Raw genomic sequence first — 27,957 nt, 5'->3', positions numbered from 1 at the left:
CACACTTAGGGTTTTTTAAACGCAGTGTTGGCCTAAAGTAAGAACCAGCTTCTGGGAACGGGTCAGGCAGGAGCCCTAGTATTTGGCTAGTGTCCTTTAGCTTATCTGTGATTAGCTGAGATGCTTGATAAATTCTTTTCCCATTCCAGCAGCTTTATGACTGTCGGGGTCTGAGGTCTGGTGGCAGTTCAGGACAGTATGTAGTTGGCGTGGTATAAATAGTAAGTGGGGACATGTCTTACTAGCCTTTCATTTCAGCTGATGACGCCAGTAGTGCTGGAGTTTTGATGTTTATCACTGTCTCTTTCACCCCCATCCTTTTCTTACCCAGAAGACAAATGGTGAGGTTAAATATGGCCATGACTCAGCCACAGCTCAGCCCCAGCCCAGTAGTGGCCTTCAGGAGTGTCACCATCACAGGTTCTGCTGGAACTGGCATGCAGGCCTTTCAACCGTCTTAGTTTTCACTAAGGTTTAATAACTTATTATCAAAATGTATTCTGATAATAAGCTAATAAAGTATTCCTGAGCATGTTTCAAAAACTAAAACAGTTTTTTAAAATGAAAATATAGATTAGGTTGATTTGCCAAGTGACATTCGTGTGTGAGGAAATGCACACAATTCAACTAAATCTAACTTTTATGCTTAGATAACAAAAGAGAGATGCCTTCAAATTTTCAAATATCAATACTTATTCAACAGTACATGATGAGGAAGTTGGATAGCTTCTTTTGTGAGACTTTTCTCATTTTGATAAAGTTAGTTGGCCCTGAAAACTTAACTTCAGTTGAACCAAGAGTTTGTGGAGCTAACCTTGTAAGGATCTTAAAGCCTAAAACAAGACCGAGATTGTATATCATGAATTCTTTGTATGGGTTAAATGTTAGAACGGAGAACAGAAGTGGAGTGGTGACTGGCTTCAGTGTTTTCCCTTGAGAAGATGTTTCAGGGCAATAAAGGTGATATGTACTGTTGAGCACACGAGTGTGGGTCTGAGTCCAGTGGGAGTTGCTGGCGGATTTTCTGGAATAATTTTCCAGAATCAGTAGTCAACAAGAAGACAGTAGTGACATGCAACATTGATATCTGGCCAGGGCTGCTGTGAATGTTGATGGTGGTTTGGGGCCACGTGCCAGTTCTAGGGGACAGCCGGGCCATGCTGGTTTCTGGGTGGCAGTACCTGTGCGGATAAGCACGGAGTGGGCGGGTAACAGGAGGAGGGAGTGTGCTACCTGAAGAAGGAGAACTCTGAAGGGGTCAGCATAGGAATCGGTGGGGAGACCGTGGGCCAGGGTAGAGCCAGGAAGAGAAGAGCAGGGCTCTCATGGATCCCAGGACACCCCAAGCCTCACTCCTAGATCAGTGTACAGCTGTCAGCTTTGGAGCGGGGTGGCATTTCAACAAGGTGTGGGATTTTTATTTTAATTTTTAAAAGTTCTTTAATTAAACTCTAAATTTAACTTTTTGGGAAAAACTGGCACACGTCAACATGGCTGCACCTTTGAAAAGTATAGAATGATGTGTAATAAAATATCCTGCCCTCTTACTCCAGCCATGTCCTCTACTCCCACTCCCAAAGCTCACCAATTTGCCACCTCATGTAGTCAGTGTTATTAATTCCCTGTGTTTTTAATGCATGAATGAAAAATACATAATTTATCCCCCTTTTTAAAATAAAAAAGGTAACATGTCATATGCATTTTTTTTCACTTAGTATTTTTTGAGGGTCTTATCCTGCTAGTAAATAAAGAGCTGCCCATTTCTTTTTTGACAGCTGCATAATATTCCATTACATGTATGTAGGAACCTTTATTTAATCCATCTCCTTGGTTTGTTGCCTATTCTTGGCCATAAGAAGCAATGCTGCAGTAAATAACTGTATGTGTGCCATTTTGCACATGTACAAGTTTATCTGTCGGATAAATTCCAGGAGGTGGGATTGCTGGGTCAGATGGTTTGTGCACTTATAATTTTGATAGATTTTGCCCAGTTGCCTTCCACAGGACTTGTTCTCATTTCCCACCAACCATTTGAGGTTTTGAGGTTGGTCAATTCAAATGTGTTGGAATATGTCTTCATGCATCAAATAGTGATGCAAAAAACATATTCTGTGTGTGGGTCTGAAAGCACCATCAGAAATGTGACAGCAGTGCTTCCCAAGAGTGCAGGGGACCCGCTGAGTCCTGGTTTCCTGTAAGACAGCCCCGCCCCCTGGCAGCAGTGCTTGTAGATCCTGCCCAATGGCGTGTGATTGGCCTGGGATCCAGGTTGCCCTCCAGGCTGCCCAGAGGGGTGCATTGCTTTAATCCCCCAGCAGCAGCCCTGGCTGAAAAAGCCTTTTGAGAAACAAAGAGGATCCAATTCAAATTAGAAAACATAGAATCCCTGAGTAAGCCCTTGGTGAATTAGATCTGATTACATTAAACACTGACGGAAGCTGTCTTTATCAGACGTGTAGGAAGGATGTATCAGGGAGTTGAGCAATCAGCTTACATCTTTTAGTATTTTTAACACTGAACAGAGAAGAATGAACATTGCCCTCATTTTAACATGAGACACGAAACCACCAAGCTGGGGTTGGTAGGTTGGTAAATCAGCCCAGGGAGCCTTCCTGGGTCTCCCACTGCCCCAGCTTCCCTGCCATTCCCAGCCTCCTGGGGGTTTACAGTGCATCTCTGCCCCCCAGGCCCACCCCTCTGCCTGCTTCTTCACCTCCTGAAGCGTGGTGTCCAAATCCCCATTCTGCTATGAACTTTAAAATTTAAGTAATGAAATTTTTTTTTCTAGTAGTAAGAGCAATTCACATTGATGATAGAAAATTTGCAATATTTATGACTTAAAGCTGTGATTCCAGTTTTGGAATTTGTTAGAGATTAGATTGGGTTAGAAAGAAGGAATGAGCAGGCATGGGAAAGGAGGTTGGAAATGGGCTGAGTTCAATTTGGGTGAAGTTCTCAAAGTATGTGGAGTAGCTGAAATCATCTCACCACATTTTTGACCACTGGGAAAGTGTAAAGAAAAGGCAGCATAACAGCATTTTGCCAGGGTGAATCTGATGAGAATCCCTGAACACACAGTGAGAATTAGAATGATGATGGATGCAAAGAATGTATTCGGGGTCACTAATCACACAGAGGGGCTGATTTGGAAATACTCTGCTGTCTTTTCAATGCATTGAATCATATTGCTTTATAATAGTGAATAATAGTAGAAAGTTCTTCGAGACCCCATAGAAGGGCTTTAGGCGGTGGGCACAGTGTCTGAGGCCGTGTGACAAAAGCATGTGCTTCTGAAGGTAGAAGTAGTGCCAGAATGATCACAGGCTCACGTATAAATGCAGTGCACATGCGTTTTTTATGAACAGTTGGTATAGAATGAATACAGTGGTATTGAATAATACAGCAAAAATTTAAACAACATCCCCACTCTGAGTTTCCCTTATCCTGCTGTAGTTTTTCACAGCAATTATCTCTTTATGTTATACACTCAGTTCTGTATAACACTTGTTTTTAAAACATACATTTGTTCTAACATGATTGACATATTAGGGAATAATTTGAGTGTAATGTGAGTTTCAAATTTGCTTATGTGAAATTTTCTTTGCAAAAGCACCAGATAAGCTCAGAAAACTGCACTGAGCTGAGCCAAGCCACATGGGAATACACAAAATGCACACATGCACACGCCTCAGACATCTCCCAGCTGTCTCAGTTCATGTCCTGTTGTCTGAGGCACACTCTGCCTACATGTGGTTACAGCTTTCGTCTGATTTCTGATCTTCTTCCTTGACACCCCACAATGACTTCCGAGCTGCAGCCCCTCTGGTGCCCACTTCCACCAGCACCCTTCAGATTTTTTCCCTCAGTAAAATGCCACAGTGATTGTAGTGCTTATGTATTTCTTAGCCATTCAGCATGTATAAAATTGTGCTACAGCGTTTATTAGGTTCCTGTCTTTTTCCCCCCTTATGTCCTTTGGTTTTTGGTAAGTGATCTTTGCATAGCATGGTGATTTGCAGGAACGCCTGTGTGGTGTTATAGCAGAACTGACAGCATGAGTACCGTGACCTTACTGTGTTTGTTGTCTATTGTCTTGTGTCTCCATGCACCTCCCCCCCATATCAGTTCATGGGGGGCAGGGCCTTCTGATCATTTGCTCACTCTTGCATCCCCAGCATCTTCTCAGTGTCTGGCACAGAGCAGGAGCTCAACAAATATTTGTTGAATGAATGAATCACCAGATTTTTTTTTTTTTTACTGCAAATGGCATACTCTGTTGCAAATGAATGGTTCTGTTAAAAAAGAGATTATTAAAGTTAAGGGATAGAGTATTGCATTTGAGTTTGGCAAACACATCTGGCTCTTTGGCTGACATAGCTGATCAAGGGAGGCAGGGATGGAAATTTGGGGTAAAGGTCACAGAGCTTTTTAAAATTTGGATTCGAGAAGAAACATTCTAATAATGTATTCAAAGTCAATTAAAGTAAGAACAATCAGGATAATAGCCAAAGTGGTCAGACCTACAAAAGGGTTATGTTCATTTAGTAAAAATAGTGAAAAAGAAGAGATCCTAATGATGGTGTTTGACTCCAAAATAATTTAATAAATGAAAAAGAAACTTTTTTTTTTAATCCAGAAAGATATTTTCGATCAGTTGTTAAGAAGGACCCAAGTTTTTTTTTTTTAAACTGAAATTTCGAAGTCAGTGCATCATTGCTTCAGCACCTGTCATGTATGTTTAAAATATGTATATGGTTAGTACTCAGTAAATGAAGGCATGGATTGAGTATGCATGTAAAACTCTTAGCTAGAACTATAGATATAGACGTATGTGTGTGTACACACATATCCATATACATGGAACTTTGTGATGCAATCATGGGAAGCAGTTTATGCATATTATTTCATTTCATCCCGACAACAACCCTATAGGGTAGGAGCTATTACTCTCAACTTTCGGATGAAGAAACTAAGGCCCCGAGAGGGTAACTTCGTGACAGTTGTGCAGCTGGTGAGTGGCAGACCTCAGATTTTGGAGCCAAAGCCCATGCTTCCGTGCATTGAGAGCATTACGCTAGGTTCTGGTGATTCCAATGAAGAAAACTTGTCTCCTGCCCTTCAGGAGGGGGTGATGGAGATGTAAGGAAGAAAGAACAGTGCGGTTGGCACCCAGGTGAGGAGAGCGTGAGGAACTGTGGTGGAGCAGGTGCTTGACTGCTTCATGTAGTGGGCTCCTCAGCCATCGGCTAGGCCCTTTGGAAGGTGCCTTCTACATCTAAAGGAGACCACACACCCAAAGAAGCAGAAAGCATAGACACTGCGTGAAGGAACGAACTACCATTTATTCAATTCTTAACTTCATTCTAAGTGCTGGACCAAAAGCTTTTTATACATTGTACTGGTAACTAATGATTTTGGATCTGGGCTTTGTGGTAAGTGCTTTTACTTGTTCTGTCTCATTTAATCTTTACAGTACCCCTGAGGTTGGTTCTCATATTACCTTCCTTTTCCATAAAACTCAAAGAATGTGCACGCAAAGTCACACAGTCAGTAAGTGGCTTTGTTTAGTCCTCACCCACCAACCAATGGTGGGAATTATTTTTAGAATGAGGAGACACAGCGAGGAAGTAGCGAAGTTAGGATCTGAACTCAGATCTGTCTTCACAGTCTTTGCTTTTCCCATTATAAATAAGGCACATGTTGAGGTGTGCTTCTAGAAAAAATATGGGAGGAGATTTGAGACCGAAATATTTAAGTTCCTACAAAGCTTAATAAAAATAAATGTGTACTTAGAATCATGGAGATCTTCTACTTAGAAAAAAAAACAATTATCAAGTTGCCACAATTTACAGAGACATGATTTAAAATATAACTGTGAGACAAGGGCGATCACATCGCCAGCAGAGGGATTTTTCTCAAAACCAGATCTGATCCTGTCTCTGTTCCACCAAAAAATAATCCTTCCTGATTCCTGTTGTCTGCAGAGTATGATCCTTGGCATGTCTGCTGTTGTGGTCAGTCTCCTGCCACCTCCACAGGCAACTCAACAAGAGCTTCTCTCTCCAACACTGTATACCCCTTGTGTTTTCATATAATAATGCAGTTAATGCTCTTCTCTCTTCCCAAAGGCACCACCCCTTTCTTTCTTGCAAAATCTAGTTCAGTCTTATTACCTTGGGGAAGACTTCTCCAAATCCCTCAGGCAAAATTTAGTTGTCTCATTTTCTGTTACCCAGATCTTTGCTGATCTTACTCTCATGAATTCAGTACGCTGGTTCGCAACCATTGGCAGACTGTCCACATAGTTCAAGGATTGTCATGGGTTGAGGCTATCCTTTCTCCACATTCATGCTCCTGGTGCCTGGCCCAGAGTCTGGTACACTCAGTCAAGTGTTTGTGCAACGGGTAGGTGGATGGATGGATGAATGAATGGATAAAATGTTTGAATTATCCCATAAAAATATGATACATGGTTAATAAGTTATTCTAAATTATTGCAGCCACAGTCACTGGATGAATTGTTTATCCACAGTGAATGTAATTACTAATTTTTTCATTGTTTCTGAAAAGTAATCGTTTTCAGATATTAGGACGCAAAATAGGTGTTGAACAAGAGATGTTACAGGTATGTATCTTCCAGTGGATCACAATTAGGGAGTGTGCAATTTTGCGCATTTGCTTTCCTGCCTCTCCAAAACCTAGTCATCCGTCTTGGTCCCAGATGAACTGTCAACCTGTGAGCAACTCCCCGCTCACCTGCTCTGGACCCTCTTGACAAGCCTCTTCAGGGAGCATCCATAGCTGTGGTTGTCAGTTATTCTGAAATTCATTTCTAAGGTATATATCATGACTTTATTTTTCATTAATTCTGTCTTGGGTTACTATTGGTTGCCCAACCAGATGATAAATAGTTAGGGGGCAGGGGTCACATTTATCCTTTCCCCCCGCCCCTCAGCATGTGTAAAGGGGTAAGCATGTCTGTGTAGTGAGCATGGAGGAAATTTTTGTTGAGTCCATCACTCTCTTTCTTTGTCTTGGCAAGTTGAAAATGCCCTTCTTCTGTTCTTGGCTCACACTTGTGAGGAACAGAGCCCCACTCAGGGCTGCTTCCGTAGAGGGGGTTTGCTGTGAGGGTGCAGGGGTGTCTCATGGAACAGAAGAGCCGGGCACTCGTGGGAGAGGGTGTGGCAATGGGACATCCTCGGCTAACAGGTCTGTCTGCCTGTCTTGTCAGATGGTCTCTCGTCCCTCCTTCTCCTGGGGCCAGTGCCCCACCCTAGTTGTCTCTGTCGACTGGACCTGTTTGCTCTTTGAACATGGCATCAGAATGGCCACTCAGGGAACCATACTACACTTTCTGACTCTCAATAAGAAATCTTCACACTTTCTGACTTTCAGAATCAATTTTTAGGAGGAGGAACATGACTGGTTCCCTTAGGTCAGGTGTTCTTCCCTGGTCCTGTCAGCTGTGGCCAGATAGATGGGGTCACCAGGTGTCAACATTTTCAAGCAAGGTAGTGAGATTACATCATCAAAAGATGGTGTGGTCTGAGTAGGCATCCCAAGCTTGTCTAGTGAAATTTAAAATATGTTTCAGCAGGAGTCAGTTGAGATGAGAATGTTAAATTAATTAAGGGGCCAAGTGCCAACGTTGCTTGGAATAAAGAGAGAGACATGCCATGCTGCTGCATGAAGGTTTGGCCTAGGAAGTGGCGCCTCATGAAGGGTTTTGAGGTCCAATTAGAAATTAGAGATTGTTTTTCCCAGAAGCCCCTGCCACCAGGAACTCTGACGAAGTAGCATGGCAAGCAGTGGCTGGAGTGTCATGTAGAAGCTTATTCTGCTGTGAGAAGCAGTGCTGTGAGGCGTAGGCTTTTCAGGGTGTTATGTGCACCTGTTGTGTCTGTTTAGAGGAGGTGGGTGGGAGTGACACCTTGCACAGTACTAATTGCTACCAATCTGAAAAAATTAGCAAACTTCAGGGGGAAATAGGAGCTGAAGAACCAGATAGATGTATACCTAATGAGATTCAGAGCCCCAGCCAAAATGGGTGAAGAAAATACCCAGTTTTGTATGGCAGGTCCCAGCAGGAGCCACACAGGATGCACTTCTTACAAGCAACCAAAATACTGCGGAGGGGCCTCCATATTTATTGCCTTTGTGCTTTGAAAGCAGCATCAGTTACATCTGTTACAGATGAAGCTCATTCCTTTGCTATGGGGAAGGAGAATGGCTTTCAAGAATGTCTCTCTGCTTTTTGCCTTTTTTCCTTAACACAGATTAAGGAATTCTTAGGATTGGAGAAATAATCAGGAGTCAACGTGAAAAGGAGTCTGAGGCTCTGACAGGAGACAAACACCATGCAGGGCAAGAAGGGGGCCATGCACAATAGAACTGAGGGCGGAGCTGCAGGAAGAAATGAGGGGCTTCTTAGGGGAGAGGCCTCCCCTGTTCCCTGGAGCATCCAGAAGGTAGCATGCCATTGCCAGCACTGGAGAGGAACCTTGTTGCTTAGCAGCAAGAAAAGTAGAGAAGCAGCCATCTGAAGAGCTGACCTGCTGGCAGACCTGTGTATCTTCCTCTGGGGCTTGTTCTCATGATGGAGCAGAGCCTGACCAGACCTCAGAGCTACCAAAGAGCTTGCTGATGCCAATGGGTGCTGTTGCCTTGTGTAGGCCCTAAACCTCAGGGTCCAGAGACCTTGAGATTCTGGGTGTGAAGGTGAAAGACCTTAGGACACAGGAGAAGCTTTCGTCTCTTTTTACTACTGAAGGATCTTGATTTGAAAGAGAACAAAGATACAGCACTTTGACTGCTCATTGGTGTTGATCTAAATTACAGGTTATTTCATTGTGCATGATCTCCATTTGCCAGAAGAGTAGGGTTGGGCAAATAAGCCAGTTTCTGAAAATAGAAAATAAGCAAGTTTATTTTAATCATAGAAGCTTGACAGTAATCTCTAGTGAAGTCTATTCCACCCAGTACATGGTTGATAATCAGTAGCTTTATTTTTTTATTAAATCAGAAGTGAAAATGGGGGGCAAGTTGATAAGCATATTGTTAGAATTTCTAAATGACTGCAGAATTACAAGGAACCAATGTCATGGGTTAGCTAAGAGTGAATGGAGGTGACATTGGGCTGGTAGACCTTATTTTAGGAATACACCCGATAGGGATTCTTATAATGTCCTTGTGGGCTAGATGTTAGTAAGATGAACTCACCATTTATTTAAAAACAATCTGGTTGATGTTTTTGCTTTGAGTCATCAGAAAGGGACAGGCAGACTCGCTGGATGTCATAATGCTGTCATGTCTTCACCTAAAAAAAAAAAAGATCGGTGTCCTGTATCTGGGAGGGCTTCCTCAAAACAACTGAAAGTGACAGAAAGCTGATAGGAATACCTAACGTTACATGACAAAGTTGAGATGTTAATAGGTTGGAACCAACTAAAAAGAGGAAACATAATTGAAATAAATGTCCTACCTCTTGGGTAAAATTTTATTACATGAGTATAGGAAGATACTGGAAAAACAGCATTTTTATAAAAGATGACCTGTATGTTTTACTCGACTACATTTACAGAAAATAAAGCTATATGGATGAGATGGCCTGTAAAGCTTTATATTCTTTCAAAGGGATATAAAGGCTTTGGCTGCAGTGCTCTGTGAGCAGTATCTTAGGAGGGCCCATGACTCTTTGAAGGGTGTCCTGAACAGCGTGCAGGAGAATTTGGGGCGGCCAGAGGGCTTAGGGAGGCCTGGTGTAGAAACCTGGCAGGGTTGTGAAGAGCCTCTTCCTAATTTTCATGACTGTCTTAGGGAAGGAGCGGGCCTGTTCTGGGTGGCTCCCTGGGGTAGCACTACCTCTGTGGGTAGAGGTTACTGGTGGACAGACTGGGATCAGGTTTGAACAAGCCTAAAGGCTGAGTCAGGGTGCGTCTTCAGTGGGTGGAGAGTAGAATTTGGTGCCCTCTGAGGTCCCTTCCAAATCTTAGATTCTGCAGTACTGGACAATCTACATTTTGTTTTAATTTCAGAGTCACTAACATATGGTTTAGAGATGAGTTTATCATTATAATTTGGATTGTGTAATACTATAAAAGGAAACTGTGATAGGACTGTCCTTTAAGTGGGAAGGCCCAAGGAAGTTTCCAGAGAAGCAAGAGAAACCAGGACCGTTTTGCAGAGGGTGAGTTTTGTTGAATGTAATTGTGATAATAAAATAAGCTTGTTATTTGAAAAACATGCAGTAACTTCAGGGAGTGCCTAGGAAATGTGTGGCATGGGGAACGTGTCCCCAAAATGCGTTTTGCCTTTAGTCACTAGAGGTTGACTCCATTTGGTAAATCTGAAGATTGAAAAAAATCTTTTTTTCCTTTGGTGATTCTTTTTGAGCATTTCTGCTTTCCAGTAATCATAGCTTTGTTTTACCAAGAAAGCTGTGCCTCTCAGGGAGCTGTGATTTTCAGAGCAATTACAGCTGGCATGGGCGGCCGAAGCCCGTCAGGACCATGGTTGTCCTGGAGATTTTCTTCAGAAAGAGACCCTGATTACTCTTTATTTTTGCTCCTGTTGTTTTACTCTAATTTGTAATTTAAAATCCACTATACAAAGAGTCTACAGAGCGCCAGCTGGTTGCTAGTTTAAAGACTTTCTTTTCTTTCTCTATTTTTTAAATTTTAAATTGGACTGTCAATTTTGGTGGTTGGTGTTTTGAAATCGGTGCAATGTATCTTTCTGTTTCCTTAACTTCAGTGGATGGGGAGGTTGAAAACAAAATCACCAGTTTAAGATTTACGTTAAACGTCTTTTCCTAGAAGAGGGGGTAGGGCTGCTTCCTTCAGCTTCATCTTCTGTAGATGAGGGAAGGAACGGTGGGTCCCTGGAATTAGTTCTCTGATTACAACCTGGGAAGTTGTCATCTCGGGAGACCTTTGAGTGTGTGCTGTGTGCCCTGCTCTACTGGTCCTTTTCTGGGCAAGTCGGGATCACACGTGGAAGGGAGGAAGGCAGGCAGGTGGGACCGACCAAGACGGTACTTTCACTCGTGGGTCGTGGTCAACCGCAGAGGGCAGTAAATGGCACCTTCTTGTTGCTTTTGAAAAGCAAATGCTTAACTCCTATTTAATAATGGCTGTGTCTTGACTTTTGCTCAGTGTTCTTTATCATATGTTTAGACTGTATTTTTTGGAGGGAATGGCTTTTCTTTTTGGTACTATGATTCTCTGCCTTTGCAGTTTAGATTAAAGCCTTATCTTTGTTTTCTTTTCCCGTTAATTGTTCACATGTCTTAATGTCTTAGGCTTACACATTGACTCTTTTTTTTTTAATAAATTTATAAATTTATTTATTTATATTTGGCTGTGTTGGGTCTTCGTTTCTGTGCGAGGGCTTTCTCTAGTTGTGGCGAGCGAGGGCCACTCTTCATCGCGGTGTGCAGGCCTTTCACTGTCGCGGCCTCTCTTGTTGCAGGGCACAGGCTCCAGACGTGCAGGCTCAGTAATTGTGCCTCACGGGCCCAGTTGCTCCGCCGCATGTGGGATCTTCCCAGACCAGGGCTCGAACCCGTGTCCCAGGCATTGGCAGGCAGATTCTCAACCACTGCGCCACCAGGGAAGCCCCACATTGACTCTTGAATGAAATCACTCATATAACCCAAACTTAATAGGACACTGTGAAGTGGACGTTCTTAAACTGCTCTTGCTTTGGAAGTACAGTCCTTTGGGAAAGCAATTAAGCAACATGTATTTAGCTATTACTTTTATTATTATTAGGAAAGACCTTTACAAATTTATTCTCTTTGTCCCAGTAATTAAATTTCTAGGACTCAATCCTAAGGAAGTCTTATGAAATACAAAACATAGACATAAAACGTTATTTATAAGAATGAATTCTAATAATAAATATTGTAAACAAACTATATGTCTAATAGTAGCAAGATTGGTGTTGTTTCTTCTTTAATTATCTGCATTTTCAGCACCTTTTAAAAGTGTGTTCATTTGACTTGTTCCAGCAGCTAGTAGGTCACACCTTTTATGGGTGAGAGGCTAGACTAAATGGAATTTATTTTTCTTGCATAGCTAGTGTAAGGGAAAAAAAATGCTTGGTTTAGGATATCTCATACTTATTGACTGTACACCCTGGGACTTCTGTTCCTGGAAGTATGGTAGATGAAATATCTTGAAAACCCTGCTCTTACAGAACGCTTGGTACTGCTGGCTGTAAAACATTGATGTTTTAAATGCATGGCAGAGATGACAAGAAATCATAGGATATCCAATGTCCAAAAACCTTTTCATGAGTGAGAACTGTGTGAGCTGATGCTAGAGCAGCCTCGGGAAAGTGGGCCAGTCTTGGTGACCGCAGGGCACTTAGGGGGCTGTGGAGGTAGATGATGAGACCTTAGGTCCGAGGAGGGTGGGGATTCCTGTTTAAAGCCAGGCTGCTCAGGACCATATTCTTGGTGAAAGAATAGACCACAGAAAATATGCCCACCAGACTGGGGAGATTAGCAGGAAGTTTACCCCCTCTGGCTTGGGGCTGGGTGTGGTGGGATTTGTAATCTCAGGTGTACCCTTACTTGGGTTTGGGGTTTGAATGATATTATTTGTGTAAGAATCCTCACTCTGATTAATTAGCATAAGAGGGGTCCCAAGGTGGTGATGCTTTTCTTGAGGGACACACTATACTCAGGCTGCACAGAATTCCCACATATCAAGTATTTCTGAAGATGGGCTCACAATCCGAAATTAAAGACCCCCTGAGGGAACCATCTACCACACCCGAAGCTTAGTACACATGGCCAGCAGTGGGATTAGACTGCTATAAAGTTATATAAGAGACTGCTGGATGGAGAATATTAAATAAGTATGTTTCAAACTATTGGAGACATGAAAGAAGGTATTTAAAGCATAAGAATAAAAAGATGTTATGAAAAAAGAAAAGGCAGACTTAAATCAAAACCAAAGTAATGGGCTTCCCTGGTGGCGCGGTGGTTGAGAATCTGCCTGCCAATGCAGGGGACATGGGTTCGAGCCCTGGTCTGGGAGGATCCCACATGCCACGGAGCAACTAGGCCCGTGAGCCACAACTACTGAGCCTGCGCGTCTGGAGCCTGTGCTCCGCAACAAGAGAGGCCGCTATAGTGAGATGCCCGCGCACCGCGATGAAGAGTGGCCCCTGCTCGCTGCAACTGGAGAAAGCCCTCGCACAGAAGTGAAGACCCAGCACAGCCATAAGTAAATGGATAAATAAATAAAATAATAATAATAATAATTAAAAAAAAAAAAAAAACCAAAGTAATTAATTTAAATACTCAGTGTACAAGTTAAAATTGAAGAAAAACTTATGTATTGGAAGATGGATGAAAGAAATCTACTGAAATTGTACAGCGCTGCATATTTCATTTAGAATATATATTGGGAATTTTGGAAGAACACAGAAACCAGGGCCCAAAAGATAACCCGCAAATTATAGAAGCTAATAAGTATTGTCTAGCAGCGTATAGCTTTAATGTGTAGTTGGATTGTGTTTCCAAATATATTTTATGAGACATTGACAAATTGGGTGAGACTAGTCATTGCTGCTATTTTGAGCACTTGCCATGTGTAAAGTCTTGTTTTCATGCATTCCATTCCATGAGGAGGTGTGGGGGCGTCTGCTGTTTCCACCTGTCCAGTTCTTTTCCCACCTTCTCTGGTAGCAGCACTTGCTTCTCCTTTGGGGGACCACCCTTCCCCCAGGGCGTGCTGTTGTGGGGTGGTCCTGGTGGAGGCTTGCCTGTGAATCAAGTTACACCAGACCTCCCTGGCTCTGGGTCCCCGCTGGGCATCTCCCTCCTTGGAATCCTGATCTTGAGGGGAGTGCCGCAAGGATGGAGCCGATTCAGTGCAACAGCAGCAGCCCCTGAAAAGACTGTTTATAATTTGTTACCCACATCCCCAGGGCTGTTCTGCTTCCAGCCCTTCCCAAGGCCCAGCCATTAGCTTTTCTTTGGATTCTGAGAGCTGCTCTTATACTATTAATGCATTTTTCTTTCTTTCTTTCTTTTTTAAGCCAGTTACTTTCTGGCTTGCAGTCACAGAAACTTAACTGATTTAGTAGGTATTTAACTTTTCTGTCTTTCAGATGCTAAAAATGAGGTGTAGAAAAATTACATTATTTCCCACAGGTCATAGGGTCAATAAGGAGTAGAGGCTGAATTTGAAACCAGATCTGGTCTGTTCCAGAGACTCCTCTCACCCTGTTTCCAAAGGGGCTCTAAAGGGGCTCTTCTATCTATTGAGAAAAATTTTTCCAGGTCACATCTGCTTTCCTTTCAGGACAATATCTCCATACAGTTGCATGTCATTGGGGTGGAACCTTGTCAAAAGTTGACTGTATGTACAGATAAACTCTATTTTTGGATTCTGCCTTTATTAGTTTTCTATCATTGCACAGTAAATTACCACAGACTTAGGCCTTAAAACAATGCTTATTTTTAACAACTTATTTTTAACACTTAAATCAACAACTTATTTTCTCACAGTTTACACAGATCCCAGCTTTGCTTACATGGGTCCTCTGCTCAGGGTCTCACTAGGCTGAAATAAAAGTGTCAGCGGGGCTGTGTTCTCATCTAGGCTTAGGTTCTTCTTCTAAGCTCGCTGGTTGTTGGCAGGATTTAAGTCCTTGAGGTTGTAGGACTGAGGTCCTCAGCTTCTACAGGCTGCCTGCCCTTCCCTGTCATGTGGTCTTCTCTTCAACATGGCAGTTGCTAATTCAAGGTCAACAGAAAAGCTCCTCTGCAGCTACTTACCTCTTACCTCTAGACCCTTTTAAAGGGCTTGCCTGATTAGGTCAGGCCTCCCTAGGAAATCTCCCCTTTGATGAACTCAAACCGATATGGGACTTTAATAACATCTGCAAAATTCTGCCATCTTTGTCATATAGTGTATCTAATCATGGCAGGGATAGCCTATCATATTCACTGGTCTCACCCACATTCAAGGGAAGGGGATTATACAGACTTTGTGTAACAGGAAAGGGAATCTTGGCGCCATCTCAGAATTCTGTCCATTACACTCCTCTAAACATTTGTTCACTTAAGCCTCAAAGAATTGCACAAGATTAGTAACAATTTTTCCTTACATTCCTTTCCTCCTCAAGTTCACTCATTAGTAATTTATTATGAATTTCACCAAACTCCCTGTATGGGAATGAGCTCCAGTACTACTTTTAGCATAAGTGAAGAGGTTAGGAAATTTACTCAGCCTTAGAGTAGGTTGGAATTTTACTGAATCTAGAATATTCTGGGCATGTGATTTAGTACAAGGCCACTCAGCGTGTCATCTATAGATTACGGCTAGTTTGTGAACTGTTTGTTTGTTATCAGTTCACGGTGAGTTAAGTACAGGACCTAAGAGTAAGCATTTAGAAACATTTATAATAATTTAACATTGTTAGAGTATCCAAGCAAGTGATCAGTAGACAAACCGTGTTGACCAGAGTATAGAACAGGTTGGGTGTTGTTGGACTCACGTGGTAAGTTACGTATGGCATAGGTGGTGTGTCAGTCATGTGTTTTAGAACTATGTTGTAAGGTGTGATTTTGTTTTTAATCAACTTTATTGAGTTATACCTTACATTTCAGAAAAATGTACCCATTTAAGTGACAATCTGATAAGTTTTGACAAATGTATACATCCATGTAATGGCCACTAGCACAGTCAAGCTATAGAACATGACTATGTTCCTAAAAAGCTTTCTTGTGCCCCTTCTCAGTCATTCTATGCTTTGTCCCCTTTCCACCCTTTACCTTCAAGCCACTGGTAATCACTGATGCGCTTTTTGTCACTATGGATTAAGTTTGTCTTTTCTAGAGCTTCACAAAAATGGACTTACTTATTCACTATGTACTTTTTTTGTCTGGCTTCTTTTATTCACCATAATGATGTTGTTGTGTGTTATTGATAGTATATTACATTTTATTGCTGATGACTAATCCATTGTATGGATGTACCACAGTTTGTTTATCTATTTATCAAATGTCAAATATTGATTGACACTTGGGTTGTTTCCAATTTTGGTCATTATGAATAGAGCTGCTGTAAACATTCATGTACAAGCTTTATATATTTTTCATTTTTCTTGTGTAAATATCTAGAAGTGGAATTGATGAGTAATATGGTAAGTGTATGTTTAACTTAATGGAAAACTGACAAAGTTTTTTCCAAAATGATTATGCTATTTTACATTAATACCAGCAGTGCATGAGAGTTCCAGTTGCTCCATATCCTTGCGAACACTTGGTATTCCAGTCTTTTAAGTATTAGCCATTCTAATAGGTTTGTCATTGTATCTCATTTGGGATTTGATTTGTTTTTCTCTGATGACAAATTGTGTTGAACGTCATTTCATGTGCTTATTGGCTATCCAAATATCTTCTTTGAGAAGTATCTGTCCAAAGCCTTGCGCGTTCTTTTTTATTGAATTGTTTGTCTTTTTTGAGTTATGAGTTCTTCACGTGTTCAGTTTCTTCATAGCTTAATATTATTAGCTAAATGTTATTTGTCAGTAAATGTATATTAATTATTCTTAACCTTAATTTAATACTGGCAAAACAAATGTCACTGGACGTTTTTTCTTTTTGTCAAGAAAAGACTTCTTTTCTCAATGCACAGTAGTAGTAAACTAAAAGGTGACAATGGAAGTCACTTCAAAGCAAAAGATTTGATATTAGTTTTAGTTAACTGTATGAACCTTCATACATTCAGTTCAGTTTTGCAACCATAAGTAGCCAAATAAACTGCTAAACACAGTGTGCTATTTTCTGAGGAAGTACTGGCTGATGAAGAGATAAGACCATCAATTCTTAAAAAGCATTTACAGATAAACTAAAGAAATACAGTGAAAAACAAAAAGAATTCTTTGAAAGAAAGTATTCAATTAAAAGAGCTGACAGATGCAAGTGTTCACTGTTTCATATATCAACATGAGTATTCTGTTGCCTTCTTATTAAATAACAATTTGATTTACTAGGAATAAAAAGACAATATATATTTGTCCAGACAGTGGTGAAGGACTGCATCAAAAATGCTGATGTGGAAATGTTCAGTGACTCTATGGCCAAGAAGATGGCTCAAGTACCACTTTCTAATGATGTATTCAGAAACTGGCTATTGATATAGAAAGCCAAGGCACAGAACAAGTAGTAGAGAATTTTTCATTATAGTTTAAAGAATGCACAGATTTACTAATTGGCAATTCTAGTAAATGTATAATTTGAATATGATGTTGATATAGGAAGAATTCTTTTTAGCTTCATTGCTGATAAACACAACTAACTCTGAACTACTATATAAAACTATGAAAAATTACACTGTCAACAAGTTTAGTTTGAAATTTGAGTTTTGCATAAGGGAGTGTGTTCTGACAGCACAGGAGAATATTCTAGAACAGCCACATGGATTAAGGAGCTTGCATCAGTGTAAATCAGTCCACTCCTTCCTCCATTAAAGAAGTTGTGGTTCAGAAAAATGTCATCTGAACTAAACAGTGTGCTTAGTGATGATGTAAAATTGTAAATTATATAAAGGCAAAGGCATTAAAGATTATCCTCCCTTATATGTGATAATATGGAAGCTAATTGTTACAAACTGTTATTGCATCCTGAGGTATCGTGGTTGTCTATGGAAAATGAACTGTAAAATAAGCTGTCGTATTTCTTGAAGACAGGAAACCAGCTTGTTCTCAATTCTTTAAAGATATGAGTTAGCCAGACTTGCTTAGTTGTTTGACATCTTAGGTATTAAAACTTCCATGCAACAAAGGAATGCAACATATTTTTAAATGACAGATAAAATCAAAGGGCAAAAACAAAAGTTAGAAGTTTGGAAGAACAGAGTTTGCAGATTACTCTGTTACGTTCCATGATTTAGCTACAGCTATCAGTGAAGCGGGTAATGATCTTCACATTGAACCCCTAGGAAACATTATCACTGAATACTTTATGATTTTATAGAGCATTTTGAATTTTATTTTCTATCAAAAAAAAGCCAAGCTTGGGAAATTTATGGATCTCATTTCTACTTATTTCATTGAAAGATAATTTAATTTTAACAGTAACTGCACAGGATAGATTGGGGAATTGGCAACTACTGAAGGACTGAAGATGCGTTTTGAAAATACAGCATCATTTGCTTTCATTTTGGATAAAAGTTAAAAATTAATGTTCTGAGCTTGTCAAAATTATGCTAAAATCTCTTCCCCCATTTCCATCAACATACCTCTGCAAGACTGGTTTCTATGATGAGTGTTATTAAAACAAAATAGAGAAACAACTTAGCTATATATTATTCCCTGAGAGTAGCTTGGTAGATCTGTCCTAGAATAGATAAGTTAACAAGCAAAAACTAGAGTAGTTTTCTCATTTAAAGACTTAGAATACAGATAACACGTCGCTTTTATTCATTGTGTGTGTATTAGGTTTTAGTATGGCAAATCAATTTCACTTGCAACTTTTTTTTTTTTTTAATTTAATTTATTTATTTATTTTTATTTATGGCTGTGTTGGGTCTTCGTTTCTGTGCGAGGGCTTTCTCCAGTTGCAGCAAGCGGGGGCCACTCTTCATCGCGATGCGCGGGCCTCTCACTATCGCGGCCTCTCTTGTTGCGGAGCACAGGCTCCAGACGCGCAGGCTCAGTATTTGTGGCTCACGGGCCCATTTGCTCTGCGGCATGTGGGATCTTCCCAGACCAGGGCTCGAACCCGTGTCCCCTGCATTGGCAGGCAGATTCTCAACCACTGCGTCACCAGGGAAACCCTCACTTGCAACTTTTTGTTTGCACTACAACAAAGTTGTGAGAGTGATTGTAACTTTCTATATTAATTGCCTGTATGTTTTCTTTTATATGCTATATTGTGTAACTCTTCTCTTTTTCTGAGTTACGTTTTTTTAGATTATATTAAGACAGAATTTTGTGTATTGAGTGTAATGATAAAGTATTTGGCATGTATTTGTATGTCCTGTTTTATGTCCTTTAGTAGTTGTTCATTTTTGTTGTAATTTACCAAGGCATTGGTCAACAATGGATTGGAAATTGCAACCTGACAAACTATTCCGTCAACCTGGGTAGTTTGAGAAGCACTGAAGTTAATGTTTGGTTTCTCCTCGGGAGCATTTATTTTCGGTGGCATCTCCCCTGGGCTGCCCTCCGCCTCCCACCTCTGCAGAGGTGGCTTGGATGGCCTCTTACAAGCAGTTTCCACCACAGGGCTGTGGGGAGCCTTGGTGAAGACCTTAAGTAGCTCCACAAGGAAAATTTGACAGTAGAAGGCATTATCCGGAAATATTATTTATCTTAGGTTTATCAAGCAGACCAGCATGGCAGGTGTTGTCAGCAACTGCTGTTGCCTCAGCTCTGAGGACACGCCAGCCCCCCAGCCCTCTGTCTGCGTTTCCTCACTGATGCCATCAGCCAGGGAATGTGTTTCCAGGTCACCAGTGATTTAGGACCTTTTATCTTTGGTCCTCCCCTTCTCCCAAGCACTGGAAGCTATCTGCCATCTGTGATTTTTAAATTGTCCTCTCTCACTGGCTCCGCTGACAACAGGCTGCCCTGCTTTCTCCCTCTTTCTTTCTGGCAGCATCTCTGAGTCCTTTTCTGGCTCCTGGTATGACATCCCCCTTTGACCCTTTCCTCTGGTCTCACTCTGTCCGCTCTCCTCCAGCTGTGGCTTCAGTAGCCTTTCTGCACAAACCCCAGCTCCTCCCCTCTGACCTGCACCTCTGTCAGTTCGTGGGATGTCACGCAGCCCCTCAGACTCAGCGTATTCACCATTCAGTATTCACCATTCAGTAGATATCTTATCTGCTGACGGCCCCCAACCCTGAGGCCCAGCCAGCTCCCTCCCGCTGCCCACTCACCTGGGCTTAGAGACCTTGCCTGGCATCCACTGCCTGAAACCTTCCAGCCTCACCCTCTGCACTCCATCCTCTCTCTGCCTTGGCTCAGGCCCTCACTCTCATCTGCTCCACATTCTTGCCTCCAGGCTCTCTCCTCCAGCTTCTCCCCCACACGGGGATCTGAGTTTTCTCTTAAAAACCTTGTTCTGATCCTGATCTGACCTCTCTGTGGGCTCGGGGTGAGGCCCGGATCCTTTGCAGCCTGGCCTGAGTGTGTCTGGGCTCACCTTGGACCACTATGTTCACCTTGAACTCCAAGTCATGCTGAACACAGTCAATGCTGATGCAGGCTGTTTAGGATCAGTGTTATCTGCAACACAACAAAGTTAATCTACTAGCATCTCACAGAAATTGTGGGCAAGAGAGAATGTGAAAGCTTCTAGCCAGCAGAGGATGCAAAGTGGAAAGCAACAGTACAGCACCTTACTGATGGAAGTTGTATAAAAGGCCCTTGATGGTTTTTTATCAAGGGTGCTCTTTCATTGTATTTAATGTATAAGTTTTCTAAAGACTTTTATTGATCCATCCCAAACCTTGAACTCTCTGGCTTCTTTCTCAAAAGATCTTAAGTGGTTCAGCCATGGATTTCCTCTCCCTGGGGCTGCAGAAGGGCAGCTGCATCACCCACTCACCTGGCTCTCTCTCCTGCTGGACTTTGTGGGTGCCTTGTCAGATCTTTGGATCTGCCCAGGATTTAGCAGAGAAGTCAGTGAATGTTTGAGGAATGAGTAAATGAATCCTCCTGCGCTCTAGGACTGAATCAGTGCTTCTCAGACCTTAATGTGCATGTGACTATTTTGGGGATCTTTAGTAAAGTCGCAGGATATAAAATTAATACACAGAAATCTCTTGCATTCCTATACACTAACAACGAAAGATCAGAAAGAGAAATTAAGGAAACAGTTCCATTTACCATTGCAACAGAAAGAATAAAATATCTAGGAATAAATCTACCTAAGGAGGCAAAAGACCCATAGGCAGAAAACTATCAGATACTGTTGAAAGAAATCAAAGATGACACAAACAGAAGGAGAGATATACCATGTTCTTGGATTGGAAGAATCAGTATTGTGAAAATGACTACACTACCCAAAGCAATCTACAGATTCAGTGCAATCCCTATCAAATTACCAATGGCAGTTTTCACAGAACTAGAACAAAAAATTTTACAATTTGTATGGAAACACAAAAGACCTCGAATAGCAAAAACAATCTTGAGAAACAAAAATGGAGCTGGAGGAATCAGTCTCCCTGACTTCAGACTCTACTACAAAGCTACAGTAATCAAAACAGTATGGTACTGGCACAAAAACAGAAATACAGATCAATAGAACAGGATAGAGAGCCCAGGGATAAACCCATGCACCCATGGTCACCTAATCTATGACAAAGGAGGCCAGAATATACAATGGAACAAAGATACCCTCTTCAGTAAGTGGTGCTGGGAAAACTGCACCACTTACTGAAAACTGTTCTAATTTCATTCTTTTCCAGCTACATGTAAAAGAATGAAATTAGAACACTCCCTAACACCATACTCAAAAATAAACTCAAAATAGATTAAAGACCTAAATGTAAGGCCAGACACTATAAAACTTTTAGAGGAAAACATGGGCAGAACACTCTTTGACATGAATCGCAGCAAGATCTTTTTTGACCCACTTCCTAAAGTAATGAGAATAAAAACAGAAATAAACAAATGGGACCTAATGAAACTTAAAAGCTTTTGCACAGCAAAGGGAACCATAAACAAGACGAGAAGACAACCCTCAGAATGAGAGAAAATATTTGCAAATGAAGCAACAGACAAAGGATTCATCTCCAAAATATACAAACAGCTCATGCAACTCAATATCAAAAAAACAAACAACCCAATCCAAAAACAGGCAGAAGACCTAAATAGACATTTCTCCAAAGAAGACATACAGATGGCCAAGAAACACATGAAAAGCTGCTCAACATCACTAATTATTAGAGAAATGCAAATCAAAACTACAACGAGATATCACTTCACACCAGTAAAAATAGCCATCATCAAAAAATCTACAAACGATAAATGCTGGAGAGAGTGTGGAGAAAAGGGAACCCTCATGCATTGTTGGTGGGAATGTAAATTGATACAACCACTGTGGAGGATGGTAAGGAGATTCCTTAAAAAACTAAAAATAGAACTACCATATGGCCCAGCAATCCCACTACCAGGCATATACCCAGGGAAAACCATAATTCAAAAAGATACATGCACCCCAGTGTTTATTGCAGCACTCTTTGCTATAGCCAGGACATGGAAGCAACCTAAATGTCCATCAACAGAGGAATGGATAAGGAAGATGTGGTACATATATACAATGGAATATTACTGAGCCATAAAAAGGAACAAAATTGGGTCATTTGTAGAGACATGGATGGATCTAGAGACTGTCATACAGAGTGAAGTAAGTCAGAAAGAGAAAAATATCGTATATTAACGCATATATGTGTAATCTGAAAAAATTGGTATAGATGATCTTATTTATAAAGCACAAATAGAGACACAGATGTAGAGAACAAATGTATGGATACCAAGGGGGGGGGTGGGATGAATTGGGTGATTGGGATTGACATATATACACTATTGATACTATGTATAAAATAGATAACTACTGAGAACCTACTGTATAGCACAGGGAACTCTACTCAGTTCTCTGTGGTGATCTAAATGAGAAGGAAATCCAAAAAAGAGGGGATGTATGTATGTGTATAGCTGATTCACTTTGCCGTACAGTATAAACTAACACAATATCGTAAAGCAACTGTATGCCAATAAAATAATAAATAAATAAAAAATAGAGAAAAAATGCAGATGATGTTTCAGTAGGTCTGGGTGGGACCAAGGTTCTGTGTTTCTAACAAGCTCCCAGGTGGGACTTCCCTGGTGGTGCAGTGGTTAAGAATCCGCCTGCCAATGCAGGGGACACGGGTTCGATCCCTGGTCCGGGAAGATCCCACATGCCACGGAGCAACTAACCCCGTACGCCACAACTACTGAGCCCGCATGCCACAATTACTGAAGCCTGTGTGCCTAGAGCCCGTGCTCCACAACAAGAGAAGCCACTGCAGTGAGAAGCCTGTACACTGCAATGAGGAGTAGCCCCCGCTCTCTGCAACTAGAGAAAGCCCGTGAGCATCAACGAAGACCCAACACAGCCATGAATAAATAAATAAATAAATAAATTTATTAAAAAAGGAAAACAAAAACACAAGCTCCCGGGTGATGCTGGTGCTGCTGGTCCAGACTATGCTTTCAATAGCTAAGGATTGAACCCCTTACCTTTAAAAAATGTAGGGTTCATTCAGGTTCAGCTAGCCACCTGCTGTGAGGACTGGCCAGCTGTCATTTTCCGTAGTAAGAGCAAGCTCCAGGGTATTTCAGGAAGCCTTTCCACATCCGCCTGGGAGAAAGCCTTTTCTTCCTGACGCAGGATGTGGTTACTCGCCTGATCTCCAGCCTCCCTTCCTTATTTGAGGAGCCCCTTGAAAGCACCGCACGTGGGATGGGAGGGGAGTGAAGCACTTTCCCAGGTGGGCGCTCTGACCAGCTGACTCTGAGTCTGCATCTGGAAAATGACGGCTCCACTGGAGGACCTCCCCAGCCCTCCTGGTGCTCCTGTTCTGCCCCAAGACCTTGAGGGCCCCCAGAGTGTAGAGATTATCTTGACAGGATTGGCTGAGGCTGAGTTCCAAAATTTTTGTTAATGAACCTAAGCACCTTTACGGTTGAAAAAAATCCAATCCATAATAAACTCTATTAATATCTTCCCGCATATCAACATAGTTCACATACTTGTCATTTTTAAATGGCTCAGTAGTTGCATTCCCTCAGGTTGCCTGGGTAAGGCCGTGTGTAGCCGTTCCCTTGAGGCTGGCAGCTGGCTCATCTCCAGGATTTTTCCTCGAATTTTAAATAGTGAAGTTGTGACTGTCTGCTGAGTTTATTCCCCTCTCCCCTGCCCCCATCCTCCCCAACCTCCATTATTGCCTTGGGTAAGCTTTTAAAACTCATACCTCATGTGGTCAGGTTATCTAGTTACATGATCTTATAGCCCTGCTATACTTTTGCTTTTTGACTGTGTTTTTCCCAATTGTAATTACATAATTATTTGCATGGCTGTGTGTTTAAAGTCAGTCTCCTCCACTCGATTCTCAATTCCAGAGGCTGGCCCCTCCTCCACCTTTGCCATCCCAGTGTTCTCACCAGCTAGAACACGGCTGGCTTGCAGGGGTCCGTGAAGTAAGTTACGTGAATAACCACGTGCTGCGTGGCTGGACTGCATGTACATCAGGCGTGCCTTACACACGTGCCACCTGCCTGCCAGCACGTGTCAGGTGCCTGTATGGGCCAAGCATTGTGTCAGACGCTGGGGATGTACCGAAGGGTGTGCGTGGACCCTGCCTTCAGGTAGCTGAAATCCAGCTGGGAGAGAGGGAAGGAAAATGGCCAATTATACTTCATTGTTTGAAGTTCCAGCAAGTATGGAAGCACAGGGTTCTTTGGAGACATAGAGGAAGAGGACCAGACTGAGGCTGGGGTCTAAAGAAAGTCCACCTGGAGACAGGGAGGCCTGAATTGGGGTCCAGAAGGCTTCAACACGTGTCTGACAGCTATGCTGCAGGCTGGATGTCTGACGGCTGATGTAGTGGGTGGAGCCCTGGCTGGCAGGATCCTTCTAGGCTTTGTGTTTGGTGGTGGCTCTTTTATTTTGATTTCTAAGGTCATTGTAGAGATGTTACATTGGAGAACCACACGTTACAGGGGAAGCATGACTCAAACAGCTGGGCTGTGCAGTTGGCTTTATGTGCCTTAGTTATAGACAGCACAGTCAAGTGGCCTCTCTCCAACACATTTTAGATGAAGTGCCTGCCTGTGGAACAAAATGTACCTACTCATAGAGTCGTGGACTCACTGAATTTGTTTGGTAGCTCTAGAAGGGACCTTGATTAACTAACAGTGACACACTGCATGTTGGGAAATAAAGTGTCCCCTCCCCCCCCATCAGAAAGGCCAAGTTAGGTTCCGCTAAGTGAGGATTTTTCACTTCGGTTCGTGAAAGTCAGTGAGTAAAGCTGAGGAATAGAATAATAAATTACTGATTACAGAGTGTTTCCTCTGTGAGTCATGGTGTGTTAATGTCATTATTTTTCACAATTTAGAAATGTCATTGCCAGCAACTGGAATACTCAGAAACTTCCAGACACTGGACGTCTCATGTGTTCTTGAAACACCCCCTTCCTGATCCCATTCTCCGCCCAGCTCCCTTCCTCTTTGTGCTGTTTCATGTAATATGTTTGCATGATTGTGGTTCAAACAGTCCTCTGAGTATGTGGCATTTTTCGAGCAGAAAGTAGTCTGCGGAGGCCAACAGTTTTTTTTCTTTTCTTTTCTTTGAAGGTGTATTCATGATATTATGTTTATCATACACACAAATGTATTTCCACATATAGCTCAAAAGTAGTGAATTCTATTCCCCAGGTCTTTATAAATGGATTTCCTCTACTGGGGTTTTTTTATCATGTGACTTTCTTACATTGGCATGTGGACTTCGTACACGGATCTGCTTATTTTTCATTCCGTCTGTTTCCTTGTCTCACCTTATGTGGTTGCATAGGAAAAAGGCAACTTCCCAAGAAATGAGAATTTGATGGAAAATTTTGTTTTTTACATTTACTTTTATATTTTAACTTTTCATCTGAAATAATTGCAGACCTCCTCCCCACTCCCCAAATTACAAAAATAATACATAGCTACACAGACTTTTTGTCTGTGCTTCCCCCAGCTTCCCCAGATACTATCATCTGACAAACCATAGTACAGACATAAAAACCAGGAAATTAATATTGCTACGATACTATTAACTCTTCTAAGATGCCCTGTTCAAATTTTGTCAGTTGTCCCACTGTTGCCTTTTTTACAGTTCCAGCGTCTAATTTGGCATCCAATTTAGGATCACACATTTCATTTTAGTTGTCATGTCTCCTTAGTATCTTCTGGTTTGTGGCCATTCCTCAGTCTCTTTCTTTCACAACCTTGACACTTCTGAAGAGCACTGGCCAGTTATTTTGTAGACTGTCCCTCAAAATGGGTTTGTTTGATGCTTCCTCATGACTGAATTTAAGTTACGCATTTTTGAAAAAATACCACAGAAAGGTTGTGTCCGTCTCAGTTAATCATGTGAGGAGGTGCGTGATACTGATAGGTTTCATTGCTGCTGATGGTAACTTTGGTCACTTGGGTAGGGTGCTGTCTGTAAGCTTTCTCCACTAAAAAGTTACTGTTTCCCCCTTTGCAATTAGTAAACATCTTGTCAGGAAGTGCTTTGAGATTACATAAATATCTTGCTTCTCATCATACTTTGAAATCCCTTGATAATTCTTGCCTGTGATGATCATTACTATGATGCTTGCCAAATGGTAATTTTCTGTTTCTATCATCCCATATGCATTTGTGCATTGGAATTCTACTGTAAGAAACAGCTTCCCTTCTGTATTTATTTATTCATTTACTTGTTAATATCAGTATGGACTCAGGGATATTTGTTTTATTCCATTACTATCATCATTTATTTTGTTGCTCAAATTGTTCCAGATTTGACCATCAGGAGATCTTTCAAGTTGATTCCTGTGTTCTTTAGATAGTCCCACATCATATTTTTTTGGACTTTTTCATTTATGGTATCTCAAGATGTTTTTGCTCGTTTTGTACTTGCCCTGCCCAGTCCTGGAAGCAGTCATTTCTCTAAGGAGCTCTGTTTCCTTTAGTGGAGAATGGTGCTTAGAAACCAAGATTTTAGAGGCTAGACGTACTCATTCACACTGGGGTGTCATGAGTTTTATACCTTCTCAGAGCACATAGGTAGAAAAAGTATATATACACACACACTTCCCTCTATCTGACTATGTATCTATGTATCTGTCTATCAAAAATCTTTGAATTTCTACTGATATGACTGATTCTAAACTACCTGCACAGGGCTTATTTTAGTCGTCCTTTATACTCTAGTATCTAGTCAAGAAAGTAACTATTTTCCAAAGTTACTCCCTTTCTTTCCCCACCCCCTTCAGTGTTGTTATATTATTCATTTGTAGTACAGTTAGATTCATTTGTTTCTTTTTATACTCCATTTTGGGTTCCCGTCATATCCTGGTTGATTTTAGTTGTTTATTTTTGAATATGTCAGAAACATAAGCAAGATTTTAAAAATCAAAACAATTCAAAAAGTCTTGCTCAGAGAAGTGTTACTTCCTCCTTATCCTCCTCTCAATTTCCCATTTCCCTCTTCTTTCCACCTTGTTCCCACCCACCCCCTGTAGATAACCCATCTCCTTAGTTTCTTGTTTCTCGTACTGTATTTCTCATTGCACAAATGAGAAGATACATGAATATTTTATCTCCTCTTTCTTACGTGACAGGTAGTATGCTATAGATACTCTTTTGCATGTTGCGGTTTTTGCTTAACAGAATGTCCTGCAAGTCACTTCATATCAGTTCATAGAGATCTTCCTCAATTCTTTTTTGCAGCTGTGTTGTATTCCATTGTGTGGATGTACCATAGTTTATTCAACAATGCTCTGATGTGTAGGCATTTGGCTTGTTTTCAGTGTGTTGCAATTATGAACAATGCTGCAATAAATAGCCTCATGCATGTGTATTTTCACGTTGTGGGAGGTGTATTGTCAGGGTAAATCCCTAGAAATAAAAGATAAGTCAAAAGATAAAGTGCCTTGGGACTTCCCTGGTGATGCAGTGGTTAAGAATCCACCTGCCAGTGTAGGGGACACGGGTTCGAGCCCTGGTCCGGGAAGATCCCACATGCCATGGAGCAACTAAGCACGTGCACCACAACTACTGAAGCCCGCGCACCTAGAGCCCCTGCTCCACAACAAGAGAAGCCACTGCAATGAGAAACCCATGTACCACAACAAAAGAGTAGCCCCCGCTTGCTGCAACAAGAGAAAGCCCGTGCGCAGCAATGAA

The 27,957-nt window shown here is 41.5% G+C and overlaps 1 protein-coding gene and 1 long non-coding RNA gene across 12 annotated transcripts in view; one reads left to right on the top strand and one right to left on the bottom strand.

Annotated features, from left to right (window-relative positions):
- The window catches only part of FHOD3 (formin homology 2 domain containing 3), a 491,067-nt gene that overhangs the window by 123,348 nt on the left and 339,762 nt on the right, over window positions 1-27,957 (top strand). The gene's annotated exons all lie outside the window — the stretch shown is intronic.
- Window positions 498-26,964, bottom strand: LOC309610887. The gene is made up of 3 exons (XR_014234206.1): window positions 23,257-26,964; window positions 9,223-9,319; window positions 498-8,904 (listed from the first exon to the last, which is right to left on the bottom strand). It is a non-coding gene; the product is annotated as an uncharacterized lncRNA (long non-coding RNA).

The sequence above is a fragment of the Balaenoptera borealis genome (genome assembly GCF_965194805.1).
Source record: "Balaenoptera borealis genome assembly, chromosome: 14".
NCBI lineage: Eukaryota > Metazoa > Chordata > Mammalia > Artiodactyla > Balaenopteridae > Balaenoptera > Balaenoptera borealis.
Note: the sequence above shows the minus strand (reverse complement) of the source record. Positions and strands in the feature narration are given on the sequence as shown.